This window comes from Mastomys coucha, unplaced genomic scaffold (genome assembly GCF_008632895.1).
Source record: "Mastomys coucha isolate ucsf_1 unplaced genomic scaffold, UCSF_Mcou_1 pScaffold21, whole genome shotgun sequence".
Lineage (NCBI taxonomy): Eukaryota > Metazoa > Chordata > Mammalia > Rodentia > Muridae > Mastomys > Mastomys coucha.
Genome location: NW_022196904.1, coordinates 108,852,696 through 108,872,354, shown reverse-complemented (window position 1 = coordinate 108,872,354; position 19,659 = coordinate 108,852,696). Strand labels below are relative to the sequence as shown.

General features: G+C 42.1%; 1 protein-coding gene across 6 annotated transcripts in view; it reads left to right on the top strand.

The window, feature by feature from the left end:
* The window catches only part of Dcun1d3 (defective in cullin neddylation 1 domain containing 3), a 46,964-nt gene that overhangs the window by 383 nt on the left and 26,922 nt on the right, over positions 1-19,659 (top strand). Inside the window, exon 1 of one of the 6 annotated variants that reach the window (XM_031388091.1) lies at positions 6-171. The exons of 1 other annotated variant lie outside the window; for it this stretch is intronic. The gene's annotated coding sequence lies outside the window, so the exon portion shown is untranslated. Of the gene's footprint in view, positions 1-5; positions 245-342; positions 555-19,659 lie in introns of those variants that run through there. 4 more of the 6 variants (XM_031388088.1, XM_031388095.1, XM_031388096.1 and 1 more) reach the window with 4 other exon arrangements.

Genomic DNA, 19,659 nt, shown 5'->3' with positions numbered 1-19,659 from the left:
CGGCCGGCGGGGTTACCGGAAGTGATGATGCAGGAGGCAATGGAGGGGGCGGGGCTTCGGGGCGGCCGCCGCCGGTGGGCTGCAGATGAGGAGGAGGAGGCGGCGGCCGCGGTGGCAGAAAAGGCGGCGGCGGCGGCGGGGGTAGGGAGCCTGGAAACGCAAGAGGGGATGGTAGGTAGTTTGGACCCGCCGGGCCGCCGTCGTTTCCAGAAAGGGTTTGACTGGAGGAACCTCTGGAGCAGCTGTGAGTTTGGAGGGGGGGACTTGAGGAAAAGGGGGGGGGGAAGCATTGAGAGATGAAGGGGCGGGGGTTCGGTTCCTTCGAGAAAGGGGGTGGTGGTGGGAAGGGAGAAGTGCAAATCAGCGCCTTGTCTGGACTGGTCCCTCTGGAAGAAGAGGCTGTGAAGGGAGCCTGTGGCTTGTCAAGCACAAGGCTCCGAAAACTTAGCTACTGTCCCTGCCTGTCCATCGCCAGCACCCCTCAATCCCGGGCCTGGGACCTGGGGCCGTAGATCCCCGGGGAGGGTCTGCAGACTCTGAGCTGAAAGTCCAGGGTAAGATCCGTGAGGTAGGAGCCCAAGGGGGAGGTGGTGGGTGAATCTGCAGCTCCCTCCCTGATTTTTCTCCCCACCCCCATCCTTCTCTGTAATCGTTAACAGCCCTGGAATTAAGGGGCTCAGACCTGAGGGCCTTTCTGTGCACCTTTGCTATAAACGATAACCATCTGTGCCTGAGGTAATGGGGCTGGAGGTTTTGCCTATATCCTGTTTAGGAAGTGGGACGGGATGACAAATGTATTGTTTTTTCCATCCCCATCTCTTATCTTCCCTCATACACACCCCTGTTTCTACTTTAATTCTCTGTGGTTGAGTGGCAGTCCTGGACACCCTCTCCCCTTTGTGACACTTAGTACCTCTTTTGATTTTGTGTTCAGCCTCTATCCCAGCTCCTAACTGCAAGCTTTGTAGTACTTGAGTTATGGTCTGTGTCACATTGGGGAGTACCTCACAACGCCGCCTGGCTCCCGATTATAATGAACATTTTCTTTTATGAATACTAGAATTCCAGAGCTCTTGCAAGGCATCATAAATGGCATCATAGACCAGGAATCAAGGTCTCTCGCTCTAAATACTTTATATGTGAGGAATTTACATGTTGTCAACTCTTTCCAAAAATGATTTGATGTTGGGCTAATTCTGGATTTCTGTGTTTCTCTCCACCCACACTTCATGATGCACTTCTGAGAACAGAAAACCCTATATTACTGTTTTTGTTTCTACAGTTGGACAATAGCTCTTTTATGTCTTTCTCGATTTGTATGTCTTACAATCAGCTTGATTTTTATCTTATTTAGCCAATGCTTTGTGTATAGGTAGTCTTATAAGAGACAGTGTGATATGTAGTTATGCTTTTAGCAAAACACAGTGCATAATGGGTATGGAAATGTCCGAAGAAAGAAAGATTAATTGGAAAGATTTTCATATTGTTTAAAAAACAAACAAAAAAACCCCCACCATGAGTAAGTAGAGTCTCTTCTAGCCTGTCAGATTTCAGAGTGAAGTATTAATGAATCTTGTTTTGGTGTTGATACATTTAAAAAAAGAAGTTCTGTGTTAATTATGGAACTGTCTTTTAAGAAACTTTATGCTTTAAGAAATAATGCTAGATTTTAGGGGTCCTTTGACTAGAAAGTGCATATGTGTTGCTCTTTAATTGAATTTGCTGTGTAGTATCACTAGGATTATCATAACAGATGTTCTTCTGATGGTGGGAAGAGAGTGCCATCGTATTTATCAGGGCCCGATAAAACAGAAGACTTAGTGCCTTGATTGTACAAGTAATGATGTTCAGGTGGTTTACATAAATATAGCAGAAGAGTTACTGCTAGCTAGTCTCACTTTAATTCGTTTAGGTGGTTTACATAAATATAGCAGAAGAGTTACTGCTAGCTAGTCTCACTTTAATTCGTTTGGAACCTAGTTTGCCACTGAATGAAAAGTCCAAAATTCATTCAAACTGTTATTAAGTACTAGCCAGTGTTTTCAAACAGTGAGTGTACAAAGGTGAACACAAGCAAAAAAGGTCCTCTCTCAAGGAGTTTATCAGAGTGGGAGGTGAGTACAGAAATGATTAAATCAGCAAATGTGATCTTGATTGAATGCTGGAGAAAATGAGTGATAGGCTAGAACGCGTGCCTGGAATGCAGTGGAGGGAGACCTTCCTGAGGTGACGATGCTTAACCAGAACTTTAAACGAAAAGGAACCAGGCATGCAAAGGTGAAGGGAGGACTTTTGGAGGGTTAGGGAACAGCTTGTGCAGAAACTTACTGGAATGAGCTTGGCAAGTTCTGGGGACTGGAAGAAGAGAGTCTGGGTGGGGTGTAGGTTTAGGGAGTAAAAGGTTGAATGAAATAGGGTCAGAAGAGTGGAGTTGGGGCTCACATTATGTAGACAAAAGAAAGATGAGTAAGGAGGAGGAGAAACAGAAAGACTCCTTTTGGTTCACTCTGTTTCCCTTCCTAGAGTGTTTATCATTATTTTTGCACGTTCTTTTGGTCTGTTAAAGACAAAAGCAGCTCACCCAGCTGAGAGTAGTAGAGGAGGTGCAGCGGTGGCCGCTTGGGCTTTGTGTTTAGAAATAAGCAGGATGTTTAATTGAGGGCATACCTGGTCCCATAAAATATTTTACAGTATATGCATAATAAGTACTCTGAATGTGTGCTAATATCTACATCTTCCATCTTGGTGTAAACTTAAGGTGAAGGAATTGGGCATGTGTTAATTTGCTGATCTACAGGTGACCATCCAGAGCTAAGTTTCAGTTTTTGTTTTTTTTTGTTTTTTTGTTCTGTGGGCAGGCAGCATTTGTGTTGCAATAGTTGTGCACTCACTTGCCTTGGCCTCCTAGTGAGTAATAATATTCCACTGAGAGGTAGGTTGGTACTAAAAGTTCACTCTGGATTACATTAGATAAGGACCATTGTGGGGCCCATTTCCACTCTGTCACCATCTTTGGGTTGGCATGTAACTCAGGGATGTAACCTACTTTTGTCTTCAGTTGGGGGCCTTCATCTCCAGTTCAACCTTATTTTCAACAGATTGTCCACTTGAGAGGCCTTATCAAGATGTTGCTTGGATTTGGCCCTCTTGTGCTACATCACAGTAGGCTAAAATGAAATAGTATTTTTCTCCCCTTCTCATCCTCACAAAAGTGACTGGAGTATTCTTTGAGTGAGTCAGTCTTTTGAGCTGTGCAGTTGAGAGACATAACTGTTGCTTAGACAGTTTGTAGTAAACCCAGTCTTAAAATGTTAAATGAAACCTTTTGGTAAAGACAAACCAGAAACAGTAGACTTGTCACCTGGGTTCTGTTTTAGTACTCTACTACTGCCTGCAGGTGGCTCTTCAGAACTGGGTGGGGCTTTCTGTGTTGTCCTGGGGTAAGAGAGGATGCAGCTTGTTTGAATGCCAGCAGCAGATCTTAGTGTGACTAGTGTGAACTCTTAGGACCTGCATGTCTTAAACAGCTTGGCCTTGACTCTGTGCTAGTGCTGGGCAGACAGTGCTCTATTTGGTGTTAAGCAGTCTACTGCCTCTCTTCATGTCAATGACTTATTACAGTTCAAGTACAAAAATATCATCTAGGCTGACATTTCATCAGCTAGTTTGTAGACTAACGTTTGAAAGGGAATAGAGATGAGTGGGGGCATTGGGGGCTACCAAATGATGCTTACACTGCCGTACAACCTAGGTTCCTATGCTGTATCTCAGCCCCAAAGCCAACAATTCACTCACAACTCAAAAACTTAGGCAAGGCCAAACTCTCAAGGAAGCAGAATTCATCATCCACAAGTTCCAATGTACTTGACTTGAACATGTGGAGAAGCCCATAAAACCTTACATTGACTGTTAATTGTGTTTGGGAAATGGCTCTAAATCTTAAGTGAATTTGGAGTCTTGGAGCTGAGTTGACCTTTTGACCTAAGATGCCAGTCAGTTTGTTTCTTAGGGTTTGGGGGATTTTGAACACATTCTAGTTAAAGGTGAAAACCCAAAGAACCAGTTGGTGCCACTTACCCTTGGAATTATGGGTAGGTTGTTTTTCATTTCAGTAGCTGGTTTAAAGTTAATCTGATTTTACTACTGTCTTGATATGTGTTCTGTAGTGAGGAGAGTTGATTGTACACTGGCTTCCAGTTGTTTTGAGGTGAAGAAGTAGTAACTCAGATGGAAACAGTGGTAATTATGTGGTAACTCCTGTTTCCCAAACTCTTGATAACTTATAATTACTCTCTGTGTCTGTTTACAGGCATTTATGCCAGTGTACCAGGATCAGATCTTCCTAATGTTGATACAGTGTTCTTAGTTCTTTCCCTAACAGACCAGCTTGATTGAGTTAATGTCCTTTAGTTCAAGTCTAGTTTCACTAGTTCTTGTATCTATTTTCCTGGGCAATGAATGTAAGGTTTTATTTTGTAGGGGTCGGAAGGAGATAGGGATCACCAAAAGTGATGCAAACTGATTCTTTGGAGTTATGCTATATTAAAAGAGGGAAACTGCCCAGTCTTTAAGATATGTGCAGATGAGACCTTATTGAAACACCGCACACTGGAACTTGTGGATGATGAATTCTGCTTCCTTGAGAGTTTGGCCTTACCTAAGTCTTTGAGTTGTGAGTTGAATTGTTGGCTTTGGGGCTGAGATACAGCATAGGAACCTAGGTTGTACAGCAGTGTGAAGCATCATTTGGTAAGCATCATCATGTGTCCGTGTCCCCTCCCTGTCCAGTTCCTGTCCTGCCGCCTTCCCCCCATTCCATTTCGCATTGCTGAAGCATTCACCCTCAGTGCCTGGTAACTGGAAATAATGTTGTCACTGAGAACTTTAGATCTAGCCCAGCTCTGATGACTGACAGATCTCTGATGGCACTCTGCAGAGAGCAGGACTTGGTTTTCAGGGAGCTCTTGTAGCCATTGTTGCTCTTTCTGTCTGTTAGTCCAGGAGACAGTGTGTTGGGGAGATCAGCCCTGTTTTAGTAGTCATGACATTTACTGTATTGAAAGTAGTTAATTCTACTCAATCTAGTGTGGGAAGAAGCAAGACAAACTCAAGATCCCTTAGAATATCTGGTGTAGCTCTCTGACTTGGCCTGGAACTCTGTAGAGACCTGGAGCTCACGGGGCACTTCTGCCTGAGTACTGGGATTGAAAAAAAGCATGTACCACCACCATTCCCCACCCCACCCCACCTTTTTTTTTTTTTACTAAGCCAAATTTTGAGGAACCCTCCTGAGGCAGGAATATGCTTGTGACAGAAATGAGGGCATTTTGCTTTTTTTTCTTCCTTACCCCAATACATCATTTTACCAACTCTTTAATTCTTTGAGAATTCCTTATAATGAGGCACATTTAAAGCAGTGACTCGATAATGGAATGAGAGTATCCTAGTGTAGCAGAGATTGAGGGTGCTTTCTAGGGAAAGCTGAAGTCTCCTCCAGAGTGTTTTCTGAAGGGATCCATTTACATTCAAAATGGAGTGGAGACTTAAGTACCCTGAGTTCTTTCAGTTTTCTGAGACAAGGTCTTTATCTGTAGCCAGGCTGGCCTCAAACTCAAGATCTCTCTCATCTTCCAAAATGATGTTGGGATTATATAGTATCACCATGCTTTGCTTCTCAACTCTTTGATAACTAGTGGGCATGATTTAATAATAGTTGTGCAAATTGCTGAATTGTATATAATTGCTTTCCCAATGACCTGCTATAGCATCTGAACAGGAAAGTTCAAGTATGCCCATTGATAGAGCAATTTCATGTAAAATAACTACAGTGGTTGCATAAGCCATCTTTTTGTTTTGTTTTGTTTTGTTTTGTTTTGTTTTTGTATTTTTTTTTTGGACACAGAATTTCTCTGTATAGTCCTGGCTGTCCTGGAACTCACTCTGTAGACCAGGCTGGCCTCGAACTCAGAAATCTGCCCACCTCTGCTGGGATTAAAGGCATTCGGCACCACTGCTCAGCTCAAGCCATCCTTTTATGTTAATCGAGTTTGCCTTTGATTAGCAGTTGCTCCTGTACTCAGGAGGCTGAGGCAGGATTGCTGCAAGTTGGAGTCTAGCTTGGACTACATAGCTGGTACCAGGCCAGGTAGATGAGACTCTATTTCAAACAAAACAAAATCACATGGATCCGCCTTCAAGTCCCACACTTGTCATCATTCTGTACTCAGGTTGAGGCAGGAGGATCAGGAGTTTAAGGGGCATCCTCAGCTACACAGAGCTTTTGAGGCAACCGTTGGCTATATGAAATCCTATCATCAAAATCCAAACAGCTTTCCACCCCCTTCACACTTGCTTTATATCTATTGGATACTGTTTAAACAAGAGAAAAAAATCAGGATACCACTTCAGAGAAGATGCTGAGACTAGCATTGTGGGACTAGAAAACTCTTGGGCCCTTTAAGGAGACAGTTTTTCCTAACTGTGGTGGTGTTTTCAGGGGTGATAGTTATACAGTGAGTGTTCTAGACAAGGTTTCTCTGTGTAGCCCTGGCTGTCCTGGAACTCACTCTATAAACCAGGCTAGCCTCGAACTCAGAAATCTGCCTGCCTCTGCCTCCCAAGTGCTGGGATTAAAGGCATGCACCACCACCGCCCGGCATGCTCTTCCCATTTTTAAGAATATTAATTTTTATTTAAAATTTGATTAATTTTTATTTAAAATAACTAGTCATTTATTTCGTCATTTACTCAATGATTGTTGTAGGGCTCATGCTCATGGGAAGAATTCTGGTTTGGGCCTCCTAACCAGAATTAGGAAGAAGTGTAAAGGTGTTTCCAGAGGCATTGAGTAATTCAGATGAAGTGGATAGAGTAGCAAGCCTTTATGTGACCAAAGTTGTAAGTAGGAGTATGATGGGAAGGGGAATAGTGGGGAAGAGAGAGTTCCAGCTAGGAACGGCTAATAATGACTGAGGTGGGTAAGGAAAAAAAGCTCATAAATTGTCCATCTCCAGGGAATAACATTCACTAGGAGGGAGGGGTTAGGGGCTTGATAGGACGGGATAGGGACCTGATCTCCATGAGAACACACGTGTATATTGTTGCTGCAGAGGAGAGTGTAGGGATCCAGTGGGTGGAGTGTTTAGTACTGGTTTTCACAATTGACCAGGTATTCAGGATGGGATGTTTGGGGTACTGGACTATTGTTTTTTCTTTTTGTCATTTAGGGCTCGATGTGTTTTTTAAAAAGTTTTTTTTTTTCTTTTTCTTTTTGTTGTTATTTAAGACTTGAGTTACAGATCAGAAGCTGAGAAATATAATGTGCTTAGGCTCCTGTGTAGATGGAGCACGTAATGAAGAAGATGCTAGGTTGGGGGTATTCTAATGGCAACGTTTACTTGTGAACTCTTGAGACAGTTCCCGCCTGACTTTCTCTTGGGAACTACCACAAATGTGAAGTAACAGACAAAGCTATTGAAAATAATTGTTTTAAACTTTGTATTTCTACAACCTCTGTGTTTTCTTCGTCAGGTTCAAATAGTTCTTTATGTTCTCCCCCCAAGCCCTACACCTATGGTTTATTTTCATTTATGTGTGTGTGTCTACGCATACATACAAGCACACACATACACCCATGGAGGTCAGAAGAGAGCATCTGATCTCCTGGAGCTAGAGGTAACAAGTAGCTATGTTTACCCTAGTGTGGGTGCTGGAACTTAGCTCAGGTCCTGTGGAAGAGCAGTACATGTTCTTAACTACTGAGCCATCTCTCAGCGCTAGTTTTGTATTTTTCCTGAAAGGTTTTTATTTATCAGGTATGTGTGGCTTCCCAAGGCCCAGGTTTTCTACTGTTGAGCTGGTGACAGGCATAGATTCTGTTACTACACCAAGCAGTAAAGTGTCTTGTGAACACTGGTGAAGTTGGCTTTAATGTGTGCATCTGTTTCTGAGGTTACCAATCACTGTGTTCCAACAGTTTTCTGGCAGCAACTGAGTGTCCAGCAACTCAGCTCTGATGTTGTCTGGAATTAGCACAGAGCCCACACGCCAGTGACTCAGTCTTACAGGATTGCGCCACTTAGATGCTAGCAGTGGGCAGTCACAAGTTATCTTAACTTCTTGTAGACCACAAGTTCAGGGGTTCTCACAGCCTCTCAGGCTTGATATTATGTTAGTACATTCACAGAATTCAAGTAATGCATGATATTTAGGACTTCAGTGTTGTTTGTAACAGCCAGTGGCTGAGATACAGCCCCATTTTGCTTCCAGTAGCGCCCCGAAGGGGTCTCTTGTCAGAACCAAATGATGGAGAAAATAACTTAAGGATAAGTTTGTATCAAACAGAGCTAGATTATTAACAAAGACTTTATTATAGACTTAATACAGGCATTGAAGTAGGAAGAGTATCTAGGAAAAAGACAGTACACACCCAAGTGTGGCCATGAACTTCTTGAGAGTCTCCCTGAAACATATCCATATGATTTGGTGCTTTTGAATTGCTTGTTTGAAAAAATTTTAAAATTAAATAAAAATGTTTGGTATACTCATTTCTAGCCAAGCTTAGCAGTTAAGGGCACTTGCTGTTCTTCTGGAGGACCCAGGTGTGATTCCTCCCACTTACAACTGCTCATAACTCCATTTCTATGTTATCTGATCCCCTCTTGGCTTCTTTGGGCTCTAGGCACACGTGCTCATACATGCATTCAGGCAAAACACATCCATATAAAAGAAAAAATGAAATCAGCAATGGCAGAACAGGTTGAAAAAAACCAGTCAGGGCTGGAGGGGTGTATCAGGGCTTGAGAGTGCTATTTCTGCGGCGAACCAGGGGTCAGTTCCCAGCACATACATGGCAGCTAACAACTATCTGTAATTTCAATCCCGGGGATCCCATGTCCTCTTCTGACGTCCACAGGCACTTAGGATATTCAATACACATACTAAAATTTTTAAAAGGACCAGAGTCAAGACGTGTTTTTACCTTAATGTGGTTTCTAATCTAGTTTGTGAGATATTTGTTATTCTTGGCTTTTTCAGGCAGGGTCTCTCCACATAGCCTTGGCTGTCCTGGAACTCACTATGTAGATCTGGCTGGCCTTGAACACACAGAAATACTCCTGCCTCTGTCTCAGGAGTGTGGGATTCCAGGCAAGTACCACTAAGCCTAGCTACTTATTATTTTAGGGGGGCTCTTTTCTATATTCTTTTAACTTTTATTGTCTTTCTATTTTGCCTTAATTGGTGCTGGGAATAGTTTGTATAGTGCTTAGCCAACATATGTAAAGCTGAGGGTTGAACCTACATATCCCCCAGCCTCTTGAAGAGGCAGATGCTTTGGTCTAGGTTGTGTAGTTCTCTTAGGAGACTGAGGCAGGAGGATGGCTTGAGCCCAGGTGTTGCAAACCAGCTGCATTGATACAGAGTGCAAGTGCAGGACCTATTGCTCTCCCTAGATGTGTGCCACCATTTCTGGATTCAACACATCTTCTGCCCCAACAAGCCAATAAACTGATTAAATGATCAAAATTAATAGGGGGAAAAAAGATTTATTCAATGTAGCCACACCTCACCCGCAGCCAATTGGTTCTGATCATAAGGTAAACTTTACTTAAATAGAAGGCCAGAGATATGCACAGCACAACAGTGATCCCCTCATCATCATCTTCATACTGCAGTCAAATGAATAGCTGTAAATCTTCCCTAGGACAAGTTTCTTTAATGCCTGAACATTTTCCCTCTTTCTGCCCCTAGAACTATAGATATTACCCCTTTTAGAACCCTAAGGGAATTTTAATTTCTTGGGGTACAGGCAGGCCAGTCACACCACCCTCCCAGCCAGTCTCTGTACTCACCAACTTGGAAATTCACTGAAAATTCTGGGTTCTCATTGATGTATTGTGCTTGGGTGGTGGTGGTGGTGGTGGTGGTATGTGTTTGTGTGTTTGTGTGTGTGGGTGTGTGGTTTGTGTGTTTCCTGGTTACTTGTGTGGTCAGAGATGCTACTCTGGTTTTTGATTTAGAATTAATTTGAGAGTTCATTATATAGGCGTGGTTATTGGCTCATTGGAGCTGAACTCTTCTTCTCACTGCCCATCTCTGAGACAGAAGCACCTAAAATTGAATTCTGTGCTTAAGTTTTCCTGGTTTGACTAGCCGCTCCCTTGAAACCTCTGAGGACCCACCCTGAAGTCACCCTGTAAAACTCAGGTGTGGTCCAAAGGGTCTTTCCCTGTTGTAGGATATTTGATCACACTGTGAACCCTGAGGTTGTGTTATTTACTGAGAAAACCTGTTTCAAGTTGTGAGAAAACCTGTTTCAAGTTGTGGTATGGCTCAGCCCTTAGTACACAACCTTTAATTCCTCTGGCTGGAATGTAGATAAGCCCTTAGTACATACTCTTAATTCCAAATACTGTAGGTAAGGTTAGTTTGTAGAAGGAGGCAGTTAAAGAGATGTCTAACTGAGTGGCAGACAAAGTGACAAGTCAGAGAAAGATTTGACAGAGGGAGTCAGAGATAGGATGGATATGCCTAATTCTCACAGGAAAAGGAGGCCACTTAAGAGAGCACCACAGAAAAGAGAGTGAAAGAGAAAGAGGAAAGAGACACTTTTACTGGGACAGTTGTACAGAGATAGATTGCAGAGAGAGAACAAGCTAGACACAGGTGAAGACAGAACAAGCCAGAGACTGAGAAGGAGTCAGAGGATTAGAACAGATTGCCAAAGTTGGTATGAGGCCAAGCAGAGCAATTCATAATCACTGGTTAAAAGCACATATCTAGAGCTAACACTCTGATCATAAGTCTGAACTTTACTTGCCACTTGAACTTGGATGAGCTACATTTCTCTAAGCCTTAGGTCTATCATGTGTAAAGTGAAATTCATTAAATAGTTGTAAGGATTGTTAGTGCATTTATGACATTATATAGTATGTGCCATAAAAAGAATTATTATTGTTAGTTATTATCATTAGCTACAAGGCATACATAGTTAAGCTTATCCAGATTGCAGTTCCCAAGAAGGGGCTATATCATTTTACCTCCTTCTATAAAAAATACAAAACATTGCTAGGTGTACAGTTATCGCTTGAAAATAAAACCTGCCCTATGTGTATCTGAGAAATAAATTCACAGGTGACTCTAATGGAAACTTCTAGCTTGTTTTCAAAGCTAGCTTAAAAACTAGGTATGGGAAAAAAATCTTGCTGAAATCCTATAGAGAAATGGCTTTCAACCTTCCTAATGCTGCAACCCTTTAATCCAGTTCCTCATATTGTGGTGGACTCCCCCCTACCAACCATAAAATTATTTTGTTGTTATTTCATAACTAATTTTGCTACTGTCAGGAATGGTAATGTAAATATCTGATATGCAGGATATCTGATATGTGACCCCTGTGAAAAGGTCATTTGACTTCTTGTGACCCATAGGTTGAGAACTGCTGTTACAGAGCCTGTGAGTCTAGCAGTGGTGACAAAGGACTAAGATACTATTGGTCTAAACCAAGGAACGTTTTTATCTTTGGCCATATGCCTTGAAGTTCAGTGAGTTGGACAAGCCTTCTTGAGACTTTGGATGGAAACAGATTTGTGTCAGCCAATCCAGATTATCTGAGAAGATCAGCTGCTAAGTACCTTGTAGTGCCTGTTCGTAGGGGAAAGTGAAAAGCCCAGACCTCCTTCAGGCTCACTTCAGGTGAACTGAGGCCAAGTCTCTAAGACTCCGGCACAGTGTTTTCTAGGGGACCAGTGGTGAACATATAGTGCCCTTTGCCAGCCTGTACTCTGCTACTGGTTGCTGTGTCTTTATGTAAGTTACATCTCCTCTGTGCTTGCTGTCTTTGACTGGGATGCAAAGGATTTAGCAATAATTTACTGTTTTGAAGAAGTGTAGATTTGAATATACTTTTTTTAGTTATTTTTTACTTTTATATTTATTGTGTGTGTTTGTGTGTGGGGTACATGTGTGAAGGTCTGAGGACAACTTGAGGAAGATGTTTGTTTCTTTCCACCATAGGAGTTACAGGGATTAAACTCTGGTTATCTGGCTTGGTGGCAAGCATTGCTTAGTCCTCTCCAGGGCCCTGGTTATATTTATATTAGTTGTTGAAAGTGCACTAGTGTAATTTCTGAACTACTGATGAATCAGGGGAGTACATGGTGAATGCTTTTCATTTATCAGTTCTCTTTTTTAATGTATAGTATGAAGATGTACTACCATACAACACTTCTAACTACATAGATAATGGTGCTAAGAATGATCTAAACATTGTTTTAAGATGGGTGCTATACCACAACCCCTATAAGACCACCAGATAAAGCTCAAATTTCTGTGGAGCAATAGAGGCATCTTTTGATTGGCTTGGATGAAACTCACTATATAGATAAACCAGCCTGGCTTCAAATTCAGAGATCCATTTGCCTCTGTCTCTCAAGTATACCACTGTGCCTAGCAGGTCTTTTATTTTATTTTGTTTTATTTTATTTTAACTTTTAAGAAAAATGTCAGCTGATAAATGGACATGTAGAGGAATAATGGTGGATAGGGATGACTGGCTTGTAACGGAAGTGAGCAGTGCAGAGCTACATCTTCATGATGCCTTTGTGGAATTGGCACTATAGAGCAGGTCCACCCTTTGTGCAGATTTAAAGACTTGACTTGACTGACTCAAGTAGACTGATAAGTTTGACAGAAATACCCATAGGTAGGTTAGATGGAATTCAAAATAAAGACATTGTCCAAATCCCAATGATATATTATATGCAGTTTTAAATATCATAGATTTTTGTCAGGAAAAGTGAACAGTGTCATGTTCTCCTCACTTTTAGCAGGTCCTCACTGTCAGGACTGATAGGTCATTCACTCCTTTGTTGGAACTCCCTAAGGTTCCAGGAGTTTAGAACCCGAGGGAAGGAGAAAAGACTTGGCCATAGATCTGGCACCCAGATTGAAGGTTTTAGAAGTCTTAGCTCTGCCTCATCTAAGAGGTGACCTGTACATTACTTGTTGGTGGTGACTGCTTTAAAGGGACACTGTGACTTGTGCCCTAAAATAAACTTAAGCACTGGAAATTTTTAAATAGTGCTAAAAAAAATCTACCTTACTTATTCTCATAATTCCACGTAGATCTTAAGAGGTGTGTAAATAGTGATAGCAATGATAGCCCTTTGGGGGAGCTACTATTCCCCCAACCCCACTTAAATCCCCAAATAAAATTCAAATTTTTGTGGAATAAGCTGAGAAAGCTGCATTTAGATGTAGTCCGTGTTTTGTGGATTTTGTTTGTTGTTTTAGCCTTAATTACCTATCCTTCCTAGACTTTTCCCCTTGCCTTTTATTATCTTTTATCTGCCTTTGGTGGTTGGTCTGTATTTTGCAAATGATCTTTTTCTTTTAAAGTCTCTGCCATTAATTTTCTCTCTCTCCTCTCTCTCTCTCTCTCTCTCTCTCTCTCTCTTTCTCTCTCTCTCTCCTTCTCTCCCCCCCCCCCCATGTGTGTGTGTAATTCATGTGCCAAGTGTGAGTATGTTAAAGTCAGGACAATATGTGGGAATCAGTTGTCTCCTTCCACTATGAGTTCTGGCAAACTCAGGTTTGACAGCAAGTGCTCCCAACAGAAAATCTGCTTTCTGTTGCTGTAATAAAACATTGATGAAAACCACCTTGAGGAGGAAAGGGCTTAACCTCTGGAGAAAGGATGTATACTGGCTTGCTACATTACCTTTCTTATCCAGGCCAGGACAAACTACCCAGGAGTGGCATTACCCACAGAGAGCTCAGCCCTCCCATATCAGTTAGCAATCAAGAAAATGCCACAGGTCAATTTGATAAAGTCAGTTCCTCAATTGAGATTCCCTTTTCCAAGTATGTCACATTGACTAGCAAGATTAGCTATCATGTGCACTTTAACAGCCAAGCTGTTAAGAACCCTATTCACAAGAACCCTATTTCTGAACTGTGTCCCCAGCCCTCTGCATGATTTCGTAATGGAAAACTCAGAAGTTTCCCAGCAGTGGTGAGATCTAGTGCTGTCTGAATTTTTCATGTAATTTTGATTTTGTCATTTCTACTGTCTTGTCTTCTGAAAGGTTGTGACTTGTGTTAGGGCTGCCTAAGAAAGGGAAAAGGCTTTTGCTCCAGGCTGTAGTTTTTTGGGGGGATTAAAAATTTCAGAGCGTCCTTTGAGCAGATTCCAGATCAGGCAGTGTGCCTTTGTTCTTGAATGTAAGAATTCGTCTGACCACCTTATTGAGTGTAGAGATTGCATCTCTGAAATAGTCTATATTCCCTACTGGGGAAGTTAGTCATTCTTTATAGGTGACAGCTGCTGAGTCTGGATGAGTCTGAATGGGATGGCAGGGAGCTGTCGCCATTGCCCTTGCTCTACAGCAAGCCTTTGCAGGGCTGGAGACAGTTGGCCATTTTCTTCTGTTTTTGGGAAGTTGCTATTGGATCAGTATGTCATGATTTCCAGCATCATTTACTAATTTATCCAAAAATCCTTTCATTCTAAGATAAAACCTGGAGCAGTTGAAATGGGTCTGTGGGTCCATAGGTAAAGGCACTTGCCTTTACCTATGTTAGAAGGAGAGAAGCTACTCCAGGAGTTGTCCTCTGACTACCACAAGATGCACACACACAAATAAATGAATTGAAAATAAGTATTCTGAAGATTTTGGAAACTTGAACCTTTGTGGCAGTTTCAAACTAGACTTAACTGTGACTTTGAACTCTCCTTAGCCAAGAAACTGAAGTTGCTTAATTTATCAGAGTATTTGTTTTCTAAGCATCCAGCTCTCAGTCATTGCCTGACCCAGCAGAGAGAACTAATAAAGTTACGCAACCAGTGAAAACCTTTCCAATTGCCTTTTCCCCACTTGTAAGGAATGGTTTTTCCTCCTTGTAAGAAACTCATCCTAAGCTTCTCCCTTTTGTTTTGCATATTTATTATTTGCACACAATACTTGGCTTCAAACCAGTTTAGAAGGTCCCCAGCACTTAGTACTTGTCAAAAATCTGCATAAATGGAAGAGCTTTTGATTGCCACAGCAGCTTAACAGAACAAGGCTCTAGCAGTGCTTAAGCTTTCCAAACAGATACAAAATAATTTCTGCTTAAGAAGAAACAGATTTTGTAGTTTTCCAGTTATAAATGTATGAGCAAGGGACTGACTTTCTCAGATGGAATGTGCATCATTCATAGGGGACTTCTGAAACGCAAAAGCAATCTTGTAAGCTAGAAAATCTTGGCTTCAAATGTCCTGCCCTCACCATCTTATTTCAGGGAATTATGTGTAGTCTACCTTTTTCTGGTGGACAGGCTTTGTAGTGGTTGCATACTTGGCATTTAGGAGCGAATGATGCTATATGTTGCCAGGTATTCTTTCTAACAGATTCAGAGTACAGTGGATCTTGTTCTCCAAGGAACTTGCAGCATGGTAGAAACACACACACAGTAAGAACCAGACAGTTTGTAAAGTTGGTGCTCCAAGATACGGTACCAATGCAGGTGCCAGGGCTTCAGCAGCAAGGAGTCCTCTGGGAAGAAAGTTTGAGATAGGGCTGAAGAAAGAAGACTGGAGAATCAGGAAGAGGGGAAGCCTTCCTAGCAATATTAACAGTAAGGTAAAGTTATGGAGACAGGTTGCATCTTGGCAAATACTTTGTACATTAATATGCCAGAAGCATCTGAAATCAAAAGGGGAGGACGATAACAGAAGCTGAGATCAGATCCTGAAGAGTCTTGGTGATTTTGGATGAGCCTGTAGGTGAAAAGGATCTGTGATTTGGGGAGGGGAGTACTAGAGATTGTACTCAGGGGCTTGCATGGTCAAGGTAAGGACTATACACCACTGAAGCACATTCCCAGTCCTATTAAATGATTTTAAGAGTGTCTACACTGTGTTTGTGCATGGTCACTCCTGTGCAGCGATATTGGAAGTAGGTAAAGCCCTCGGAAGATGGTAGAAGTCTGAGCTGAGTCATGGCGGCACTACTAAGGAAGTTTGGAGTAATCTGACAACTTATTGCCCCACAAGGGTCAGCAGGGAAGAATACTGTGCTCAGTACAGTGCTACAGAGACCCTGGGGCTGCAAACTCCCCTGCCTCAGACTGAACTACCTGTGCTGTCTTGATTATTTCCTTGGTTCACCCCGCAGGTGATGGCAGTCATGAATCACACCTGCCTGAATCTCCTTACATCATTGCTGCCTATTGGATACTGGCCCGACATAAGATAGAGGAGGTTGGAAACTAGGGGAACAAATGGATGTAGGATTATATCCCGTTTTTATCAAACAGTAGGGACTTGTATAAGATAGTTGTCTTCTTTTCCTTCCATCCTTCCTTCCTTTTTCCTTCCCTTTTTCCTCCCCCTCTCCCGTCTTCCTTCCTTCCTTCCTTCCTTTCCTTCCTTCCCTTTCTCTCTTCCTTCCTTCCTTCCTTCCTTCCAGAAAGTCTGTAGACTGGATCTTGAAACACCATCTTAGTCTCAAGTGCTAGGATTATAAGAGTGTATTTCTGAGCTTATTTCCTCACTTGTAAGATAGAGATAGCAGAAATATCCCTTTTTGTGGATAGCTGTGAAGATTGAATTGTATGTTAACTGGAAAGTGCTTACTATGCCACATTGAATATGCTAATTTATACCACAGGAAAAAAGCCTAGCCTTGAGATTTTCCAAACTGAGGGTCATTTCTCCTTAGAGGGTCATAACCAACAACTGAAAACAACCTGGGAAAGGAAGTAGCATCAGTAGAGCACATCACAGAAGCAGGAATCAGTCAGCATTGCATCACGAGCACCTTGGCTTGCATGCTTGCTTGTCTTTGTGTGTTTGTATTAGGTCAGGATGTAGAATCTATGTCTTTAAATATTTATGTTTGAGTGCTTACCTGCATGGTGCTCCTGGTGCCAGAGGAAGGGAGGAGGCCAGAAGAGGGTGTAGGATCCTCTGGAATTGGAGTTAGGGATAGTTGTGATTTACCATGTGGGGCTGGGCATCAGACTTAGGTCCACTAAAAGAGCAGCCAGTGAGTGCTCTTCAACCCTGAGCCATCTCCCAAGCCCCAGAATCCATTTCTTGCTGTACTTTGCAGTTAAAGTTTGAAAATTACTAGCCACTTTTAAGCTCCCTTCCTCAGAGGCTGAGGGACTTTGGTAACCAAACAGACTACCACTCTTGTTTGAAAGAGGTTGTTTTGTTTTGTTTTTAAGACAGAATATGCTCACTGTGTAGCTCAGGCTACCCTGTAACTTGCTGTGTATACCATGTTGCTCTTAAACTCACAGAAATCCGCCGGCCTCTACTAGGGTTAATTAAAGGCAGGTGCCACCATACTCTTCCTGTTGCTCTTATTTTTGATAACTAGTCCTTCAGCCAGTTACTTAGAACTTGTGCCTCAGTCTTCTCATCTGTGAAGAGGTGAGAATAATACCTGTAGTACTCATGATGGTGCTATATCATTGTGTAGTTGTGTGTAAAATGTTTACAGTGCTTGGTAAGGACTGAACCTCAGGGAGAGTATCTAACAGGCATGAAGGCAGATTGTGCAGTGTACCAAACACAGTTATTCAATTGTTTCTGTAGTTGCTATCCTTTTTAAGTTAGCATGTGAAGTAATGGGTTTCATTATGTATGGCATTTGTGTGTGTGTGTGTGTGTGTGTGTGTGTGTGTGTGTGATTTTACACCTGTTCTTACTTATCTTTAACTACCCTTTCTCCCTCACCCCTTCCTTCTCTTGTTGGTCCTTTGTCTTCTCCTAAGCAGTCATACAATTTGTGTCTCACGTGAATACACTTCCTATGAAGGCATTCTTCTGATCTCTCTTCCTGACTCCTCCCCTAAGATCTCCAGTTCCTGAGAGTCCTTGTTGGATTCTTTAGGTACCTTTTCTTGGTGTCAGATGGCCCTATCTTGTACAACACTCTTTCCTTCTTGGACATGCGGTCTAAGATGCTGTCACTAAGACAGCAACATGCTTTTTCTTCAAGTTCTGGTTATGATTGTGGTTATTTTTGAGAAAGTATCTCTACATGGTTCTGGTTGTCCTGGAACTTGCCATGTAGACCAGGCTAGCCTTGAACTCAGAGATCTTGTCTCTGCTTCCTAAATACTGGGCTGGTTACATTTAACTGGCATGAGTATTTGTGTTGCATGGAAGTAAATCATATAGAATGCATTTATCTTGCCCATGCCATAGATATACTAATGCATCTGTTATAGTAAGATGTCATATTATATCCTTAAAAATTCAGTTTGAAAAACTTACTCGGGGTTGTGGGGGAGGAATGAAGTATTTCCATTTTTGGTTCTTAAACTTTTTAGCTTTGGCTTGGGAGAAAAAAAATCCACAGGTGTTTTGTTTGTTTTGTTTTGTTTTAGGTTGAAAGGTTGCTTTTTCTTAGGGAATAGTTAATGACAGCAAGTTGATTCACAGTGAAGCCAGTCACTGTGCCTGTGTTCAGCTGTGGTGGATAGTGAGCCTTCGATTTGATGAGCCTGTTGGCAATACGGAATCAACTTGGATGAATGGGAGCTGGTCCTGGCTGCCTCATAGAAGTGTTATGTAATTTATGGTACCTACAAGCCCTTTGGGAAGCCTTTATATTGTGATGTTGTCATTCTGGGTCTTCTGTTTTTATCCAGTTCTGTCAGAGTGATTCTCATGCCTGAAGGGCTAGATAGAAACTTGATATAAAAAGTAGGCATTTGGCTTTTGCTTAGAGATAAAGTGTGTTGGTGAAGAATGGGTGTTAAAACCTGGAAACATTGAAGTTGGTGATTGAAGCTGAGATTAGTTTAGAAGCAACTCCCCTTCCCCCATTACACTGACTTAATTTCTGAAAAATGAGTCTTATTTAGGGTTTCAAGCATTTCTTCTTTGACTAGCTTCAGCAAAGGCTTATTAATGTATTTGTCTTGTATGTTTCTGCTGAGATTCGTTTTTGTCAGCCCTGGCATTTCCCAGAGAAACAAAAGAGGAGTGTCAGTTTGGGTTTCCATCACCCCACACAGTAGACTTCTTAATTCTGTCACTGATGGATGTGCACTGTTAAACAAGCCTTACTGTTGGCCGACTCACTGAGGAGCCCTGAGGTAGTGTGACCTCATCCCCAGCTACCAGCACTTACACTTGTAGTACTTGGAATTTTCAGTGTATTGTGTTAAAACAAACTTCTAATTCTGGCTATTTTTCTTTTCAACTTTAGGCCTAAAATTGGAAGCTCTATTTTTATACAACATATCCTAGAAAAGTCACCAGTGTTGCTATTCTCTTGCTACCCAAATATCCTGGCTGGGCATGGGGGTGGGGAGAGCAAGAGCCGGCTGTCTCATGTGGCTAAGCAGAATGTGTGGGCCTGCCTGCCAGCCAGTGGAGGTAGAATCTGCTCTTTGCTTCTTGGCAAGTATGTCTGGATTTGGAAGCTTTCCTTTAGGACTTTAGCTCTTGGCCTTTTCTTGCTGCCATATGTAATAGAGCTCATTGTTTCTAGGGGATTTGAAGAGACAGAGCTGTATTGTCCTCATCTCTGACTGTCTTTGACAGGATACATGCTTTAAGTAAAATAAGTCAAAAGCCATTCTGTCATCAGAGTATCATCATTTCCTTCCTTCCTTCCTTCCTTCCTTCCTTCCTTTCTTTTTCATCTCTTTAAT